Source organism: Berghia stephanieae, chromosome 5 (assembly GCF_034508935.2).
Source record: "Berghia stephanieae isolate SIO BIC M18660-M18661 chromosome 5, UCSD_Bste_1.3, whole genome shotgun sequence".
Lineage (NCBI taxonomy): Eukaryota > Metazoa > Mollusca > Gastropoda > Nudibranchia > Aeolidiidae > Berghia > Berghia stephanieae.
This window is the reverse complement of record NC_088364.1, coordinates 14,780,966-14,789,402: the sequence shown is the minus strand read 5'-3', so window position 1 is coordinate 14,789,402 and position 8,437 is coordinate 14,780,966. Positions and strand designations below refer to the sequence as shown.

Here is an 8,437-nt window from a genome sequence, read left to right as displayed (position 1 = left end):
CCATTCAGAACACAATATGTTTACTACATTGCGTGGAATCAGCACCAGTTCATATGGAACCACAGCAAAAGAAGATTATCAGTGGATGGAACTCTCAAGGGTCCATTTGTGACCCTTCGCCTCAAAACGGTATTAAGTCGGGTTGGTTAAGATGTTGAAAATTGAATTTATAGCCAGAAATATCAGACTTGTGTTGAGTTTGTATGTTTTATTGAGGAGAATGGATACCATATTTTAGGGTTATAATGCCAGCAATTTATATTTTTTGACCAGTTTAACATTTAATTCGGTTTTTAAATATGTGGCTCGTTCCGACATTATACCATTTTGAGACGACGGGTCACATTTACCTTCCCTGTCTGAGGTCAGTGATTGAGGTTAACTGATATCAAGCAATGCCGTGTCCAATGCGGGCATTTTTGGATATTTCCAGTTCTTCTTCTGCCTTTGATTGCCCACAATCAATTGGTTGATTATTATGGCAAATATGAAACTGCTTTCTCATCTCTGCGTATTCCTTGTTTATAATCGTTAGTCTAAAATCAATTTCCAGGAACATTCAGGGGTTGTCAACGTTGGTCAGTGATGGTTTGTGTAGGATCGAAGTATCTGCATAGCAACTAGCCACAAAAACATCAATTGTAGTGGCTTTGGTCACTTTAGCGTCAAGCTGGTCCAGTCCCTGACCGTGCGCGGCAAGAAAGAGAAACCACGGTATTGTGTTCTGTGTATGAGGCTGTATTGGTTGTTGTTACCTCTTCTCTGTCTCAAAGGTGCTGGTATTAGTTTTTTCTTGATGACTGGGCATTCAGCGAGGTTGTGCTTGATCTTAAATAGCATTGTTAATCTTGCTGATTTTCTGCGTGTTCTAATTTCGGCCACTGTAGTTTTTCTAGCATGTCTGATACACTTGAGGTGTTGTGTCTGTTCAGGACGTAGCGTGCAGCTCTTCTTTGCACTGATTCAATTTTTGAGACGTATTTTTGGGTGTGGGGATCCCAAACAGTGGAAGCATATTCCAGAACAGGTCTTACAAATGTTTTGTATGCCTTTTCCTTCATTTTCGAGGAGCTAATTTTTAGGTTACGCCTTAAAAATCCCAGTGTTTTGTTTGCCTTACTTGTGATCTTGTTAATATGCTCATCCCATGTTAGGTCTTTTTTCATGCTAACACCAAAATATTTTGCAACATTCACTGTCTCCAATGTATGTCCATGTAAGTGGTATTCAGTTATCTTGGGTGTTTTTGATCTTGATATGGGCATTCATTCGCACTTCGCTGGGTGGAACTTCATATCCCAGCTTTCTTCCCATATTTCTAGTTGACACAGATCTGCTTGCAGTTTGTCATTGTCAGTGCTGTAGACTGCAGTATCGTCTGGCTGTTGTGGTTAGATTAAGTGGCAAGTCATTAATGTATGCCAAGAATAGACGGTCCTAAGACAGATCCCTGAGGGACACCCGATCTAACAGGTACTTCAGTCGAGCGACATCCGTTAACAATAACAGCTTACTGGCGGTCATGTAGGAAGTTATTAATCCATGTTTGGGTTGTGCCCTGTATGCCGTAACGACGGATTTTGTGCATAAGTAGGATGTGATTCACACAGTCAAAGACTGGCAAAGTCCATGATAAGGACGTCTGTATGGAGTCCCTTCTCCAGATAGATTGGTTGGCAGCTCTTCCGTAAATTCCAGCAGTTAGGTCTCGCAAGATCGCAGATAGACGTCTGAAACCGTGTTGGTATTCGGTTAGTACATTGTGATTGTGTTGTTCAAAGTGGTTCATGATGTTGCTGACGATGAAGTGCTCCATTAGTTTGCAGATGATGCATGTCAAGGAGATGGGCCTATAATTTGCTGGGTCGTAGTGTTCTCCTTTCTTTAAAAACGGGTGTTACATTGGCATTTCTCCAATCTGATGGTATTACACCTGAAGACAAGCAGGACTTGAAGATGGCTGTGATGCCTGGGGCCAATTCTTTTAAGATGCGGAGGGATAGGTTGTCATGACCACTGGCTTTGTGGGGGTTAAGTTTAAGTAGTAGTTTCATTACTCCTTCTTTTGTGATGGTAAGGTCATTCATTATAGGAGTGTTGGTGGTCTTCATTGATGTCTCGTTAAGGAACTCTGCATTTGAAAATTCTTTCTCTCACTGAAGACAGATTGGAACTGTTTGTTAAGGATCTCTGCTTGCTCTTTGGGGTCTGAAATGAGATGTCCTTCCTTTTTTAGTGGTGCTATGCCAATATTATTAGATTTTTTTTTTTTTTTATATATGACCAAAGTCACAGTTATCACAGAGATAATGTATTATGTCACATCAGAGATTATAATCCTAATTCCGAATTTTTTAAGGTCAATTTTGTCATAACATTTTGAATCAAATTTTGATTCTCAACTTTGTAATGTTCTAATAAAAATTCCGTAAGCTAAAGCCGTAAAATCACTATGGTGCAATGTTGACAAGAGGGAAGAATATGGAGGTCATTTCTTCATTAGTTTTTGTGGAACGTTTGCCATAAGATTCTGGGTGAGGATCCTGACCTCCCATTGTGGGCAGGGAGGTACATACTGTGTTTTCTATCCCCCCATACCCGTTTTCCAATTGTTTCCTTTCATTGTATTGGAATGAGATTACTTAGTTTTGTCCTGATCCTTGCCGGAGTTCCTTGGCTGGGAGAGATATACTCGAATGTATAGTTATAGTTTTGGGAGATGATATTTTTTTCCTTGTAAATCATCTCTCTGTAATGCATTGTATTATGTTTAGTTTACATATTATATTATATGATTGGTAAACATTTGAGTGTATTCCTCTTAGTTGGGACCTGTGCTTGTGTCTGGATGAGACTTTTAGGTGATCTAAGAACTTTGACGGTGTGCTCTTGGAATCAACATCTGTTCCCTATTTGAACCAATTCCCATTTGTCTTACCTTTTCTTTTGGGCTTTAATTGTAATTCTATAACTTTTTACTATCCCATTTTCTTCCTTTTTACTGGCGCTGATATGACCTTAATGTGTTGCAAGAGCCGTAAAACCCTTAAAAACAAAAAACATTACCACAAGATTGTTATATTTTTTTGAAGTCAGACCCCCAAATTAGGTCGCAAAATTGGTATCAACACAGATAATTAAAAATTTTCACCAATAAATGTTGTTTTTAAACCTATATTGACGATACCGAATGACTAAAACCGCCCAATATTGGTAATCAAATTTTTTAAAGAAAAGACCCAAACCGCCCCTTAAATCGCGTTGGAGCACTGTTTAAGATGAAAATAATGACAATACACATTGGAGAATGAAAGCGTAACTGGTATGCCCTTTGTAAACAGAAGAAATACGCATTCTAACGTGGATAGTACGTGTCTTCTTTCAGTTACTGGTCCGCGCATTGCATGCACTGTATGTATTCACGGGTCTCACCGCGCCCCCTTTTTGCGCCATCTTGAAAACCCCGGGATAACGACATAGTCTGGTGTCACGTCGCCCAGCAACGGCGAGCAGCGTGGTTCTAAACAAAGAAAATCGATACTTTTTATTCTTCATGCTGGCTATAACTTTTCATGTCATGTGATCAGATTGTATAAAAGTCAAAACATGATCATATTTATAATGTTTTTCTCCTCTGGATACACTTTTATGCTCGTCGGAGAAATATTTGATAAGGGCGTCCGCCATTGTTCCAATAGTATAGAGCCAGTTACTAAGTTACTATGCGTCATTACGAGGGAAGTGACGTCATGACTGTTGAAGCCTATTTTCCGGTCCCGGGCAATGTCGTTATCCAGGGAATGCACTGTAAATATTTTAATTATCTATATCAAGAATGATTATTATGATGATTTACGGTGTAAATTGAATTAGACCTTTAAAGCTGAAGTTTAATCTGACACTCCGCTCTCCAGAAGTGAAAGACAGACATTGTGTGTTCCGTGTATGTGCGTGTGAAAGGGATACGCAAAAAAATTAACACCTACTCGCAAGTCAAGTGATTACGTATTCATTTCATGATCAGTCAATTCGATGCAATAGTCTGATGTCACGCCGCCCGGCAACGGCGGCCATCTTGGTTCAAAACAAAGAAAATCATTACTTTTTATTTTTCATGCTGTTTTTTTCCCCTCTGGATACCCTTTATGCTTGCCGGAGAAATATTTCATACGGGCGTCCGCCATTGTTCCGATAGTTTAGAGCCGGTGTTACTAAGTTACCATGCGTCATTAAGAAGGAAGTGACGTTACGACTGTTGAAGAGTATTGGATTCAATAGTCTGATGTCACGTCGCCCAGCAACGGCGGCCATCGTGGTTCTAAACAAAGAACATCGGCACTTTTTTTTTTAAATGCTGGCTAGAACTTTTCATATGTCTTGTGATCAGAATGCGTAAAAGTCAAAACATGATCAGATTTATAATGTTTTTTTCCCTCTGGATATGCTTTTATGCACGTCGGAGAAATATTTCATAAGGGCGTCCGCCATTGTTCCGATAGTTTAGAGCCAGTTACTAAGTTACCTTGCGTCATTACGAGTGAAGTGACGTTACGACTGTTGAAGCGTATTATGGCTCTGTAAAGTGTTATATCATGGTAGGTTCCACCCTCTCTTTCTATTCTGGTGTAGATGAAGACGACCCAACAGTATATTATATAATTTCATTTATCAACCGAGTTGTAAATGACAACTTCAATCTGTGATGCTTTTTTTTTTTTTCTTTTTTTTTTTTTAAACTTGTCCAGAGCACTCCTATCTGTATAAATAAACGTTCCGATCATGAACAAAAGTTTAGTTTTGCTTCCGTTTGCATTTTTAATTTACAATTCCTTGTTTTGTAGCAATGAAGGCTCTGATAGCTCAATTGTTTGATCTCACGCCTCACTTCACTGTCAGTAGCAATGGAAAGGCATTGATCCTGAGAGCAGTGAAGTTTGTTTTATTTGGTTTGTTTTTGTTTAGTTTTTTTTTTTGATTGATTTTGTTTTCTTGTTGCTTGTTTCGTTCTTACGTTTTTGTTTTTGGAGGCTTTTGTTGTTTGTTTTGTTTTGTTCGGGGGGGGGGGGGGGGCGTATGATTGCATTTTCTCTATCCACCCAACAATGATTGGATAGTGATTGAGTGGAATTTCTAACATAAAAATACCTACATATTATGTTTGTAAAAGGTGGAGTTTTCTTGTAATCAATGTACATGTCTGGATTGTGACACTACTGACCTTGTGGTAGGACGTCATGACGTCAAGTCACTTCGCGTGTCGTAGCAAAGTGTTCATTCATTGGAGAGAAATTTTTTTTAATAAAGTGAGTATATGCGACTCATATATAAGGGAACAACACAAAACAAACAACGTTTCGGCCCTTGGCCTTCGTCAGGAGACAGAAAACACAAACACAATTATGTAAATTTACAAAATATCACATTTCGATTGGATGGTGGCAGTTATTAACCGGTAGATTTTTGACCAATCAAAACACGAGATTCGTGACACACCCTCAGAGGTCAGAGACCCACGGACATGGCGAGCTGGTTGTTTACAATAGTATTGTCTGTGTCGTTTTAGACCTAGTCTGGTGCACAATTCTTAAAGAAAAGATGGGTAAAAAGTGTCAATGGGGCCTTTGTGACAGCGACGACAGTCGATATCCAGAGAGATCGGGAGGCGTACCAATTTTTCCTTTTATCAAGCGCTGGATCAGGGCTTGCCTCGCCCTCACACTCACAGTACTCACAGGACCGTTGTTCTAAGGTAAGTTGATATTGAACAAAATTTTCAACAAATCAGTATCATATGAAAATCGATTTTTTTGCCAGATTGTTTTATGATTCTTTTGGTAAACAAAATTTCTCTCTTTTCACGTGGTTGGTCTAATCAATCAAATTCAACATTGATGAAGAAGTAACTATAAGTCGTAACTGGACTGAAATGAAGTTAGTCGAACGAAAGATCTTAGTCTTAGAGTTAGAGACTTAGAGAATATTTTAGTTCAGCCATTCATTTATTATTAAGACACGTAGATACGATGTTTACCTCTTATTTACATTGAATTATATTTTTTGGTCATAGCCGAGGTTGACATGGGAATGAATCATTGAATGATGGTCTGGGTCATCCCTATTTCCGCTCTGCCTCGTCCCAGACTTAGCTGGCTCATTTTAAGCCTACGAGAACTCTCGATCTAAATCTAACGCCCATTCTCATCCCCATCTCTCATTCTCCTTCTATCTAGTTCCACTAGACCTAAACAAGGTAAAATATATTTTTATACTTTAATAATTTAATATCTAGTTGTAACTTAGTAATTCCGTGATCACCGGCCATCATCATGGAGGCTACACAAGACCAGAATACCGAGTTATATTTATGACAAGCAATTCAATATCAATTCACGAATTCACGGCCACGGTAGATTTTATATTTATCTTTTGATAGATAGATAGACTACAGGTTGACAGTAAACCGTTACTGTTATAACAGTGAAGTGACATTTTGTACTGAAGCTGTCAAGTCAAATAATTTCATTGTATCTTTCCAACTCAAATTGCAGCATTTAACAGATGGTGAGCTCTAGAAGATTCCCCGATCATGGCCGAGATCATGGCCGAGAACTCGTGCAGCTAAGTTATTGATTCGAAACTCAATGTCCAATGCCAAGAACAAAATTAACACCAAGCAAAGGGTGAGGGATTCTGATCAGGGATTGGTAGCTGGGTGAGTTTTTGACTGTTATCTCTTCTCAATGTGTTTTCGTATTAATTTAATGACGGCTGCGGCTATTCGGACTCGAGTCTGAATAGTCTCCCATGGCTATTCGGACTCAAATTCCAATGCGCATGTACAATCGAACGATTGTTCAGAAATTTCAAACTTCAGTTACAAAGATAGACTCAGAGCATTAGACCTCCCTAGCCTCATGTACAGAAGACTAAGAGGAGATCTAATTGAAACTTATAAATTGACCAACGGTCTCTACAAAGTAAACGTAGAATATTGCCTCACATTTAACAAGGACAAAAGAACAAGAGGCCACTGTTCTAAACTTGCCAAACAAAATTGTCGTTTAAACATCCGAAAAAATTTCTTTAGTCAGCAAATTGTTGAGACATGGAATAGCCTGCCTGAAAAAAAGTTACAGTTATAGCGCCAAGCATAAACAGCTTTAAAAGCCAAATTGACAGTTTCCTGCAGGATCTAAAATACAGCACCGATTTCCCATTGAAGCCAGCCTTTCGACCTCGACAAGTTGGTGGAGACCGATCCAAAGACCATCAACGGGCCACCGGCCCTCTACACGATGAACTCATACTCATACTCAATCTGAATAGAAGTCTCTGTGGCAGTATATTTATATATATATATTATTATTTTTTAAAAAATATTTTGATCATTGATAATTACGTAAAATTAATGCAAATCAAAATTACGATGTTAGTAACTATCAGCAGATAGTAAATCTGCTATATTTGACGAGAATGACAAAATCATAGATTAAGAGTCAAAGTAACTGTGGTATAAATCAAAAGCTTTTCTAACAACACAATATGATGTCCAAATAAAATCAGGACAAAGAAAAATTGTGATAGTGTGAGACAGGCAACAATCCTTCTACAGTCCAAAGTAGGGGTATCAGCTGAATCATTGTGATATGGGCAAAACAGAATTTCTTCTAAACTCTTTTTCTATTTCTTTATCAGTTCCCACCTCTGCCTACTGCCCACATTGTGTCATCCTACCCTCTGTATCCGCACGCACATTGCAGTTTGAATAACCAAGGGAGACTATTCAGACGAGTCCGAATTGCCACTTCGTTTAATAACATTTGCTTCTTGAATTCAACAAATCAGATAGCAGGTTCAGGTAAATTAGTTGAACCCTGTTGTACTGTTTGAAAATTTTAAGGGCGATATTGATAGTGTTGATCAATGTGTCTGATTTTCATCAAGTTGAACAAAAAAATGTCCATGACCACCAAAAATGATAAAAGGAAAAAAAGTAGTGTTTCAGAGCCAAAGGACCAATGTATACCAGATTTTATTCCAGTTTCTATTTCTTCAGTGCATGCCATCCTTCTGCTGAGATGTTGGTGTATCACAAAGTACTTTCCTCAAGACTCAAGTCCAGGCCAGCCACCACTGTGTGAGCAAGAGACATTGGGGCCAGAATCGAACCAGTTCCCTTTGCATGTGAAGCGAGTGCTTTACCAACTGAGCTATCGGAACCACATAATTTTGTGTCAAATATTAATCAGATTAATTTTACAAAAGCACATACCACTTAATGTGGACCAGATTGTGAGGATTTATTATCATTGATGTATGCTATTTTCTCAAACTCAAAGGTTTGAGATCTTGGGGTATGACATTCTGACTTGTTTGAGTCCCTCTGTGGCTGAGTGCAATATAGTTGGGTCCTTGGAAATAGCTCTTGACTTACTTT

General features: G+C 38.6%; 1 protein-coding gene across 2 annotated transcripts in view; it reads left to right on the top strand.

Moving 5' to 3' along the window:
• The first annotated feature begins 5,486 nt into the window (after positions 1 to 5,486).
• The window catches only part of LOC144972465 (serine hydroxymethyltransferase-like), a 38,408-nt gene continuing 35,457 nt past the window's right edge, over positions 5,487 to 8,437 (top strand). The window contains exons 1-2 of one of the 2 annotated variants that reach the window (XM_078913661.1): positions 5,487 to 5,753; positions 6,549 to 6,712. The gene's annotated coding sequence lies outside the window, so the exon portion shown is untranslated. Of the gene's footprint in view, positions 5,754 to 6,128; positions 6,251 to 6,548; positions 6,713 to 8,437 lie in introns of those variants that run through there. The other variant, XM_078913662.1, reaches the window with a different exon arrangement.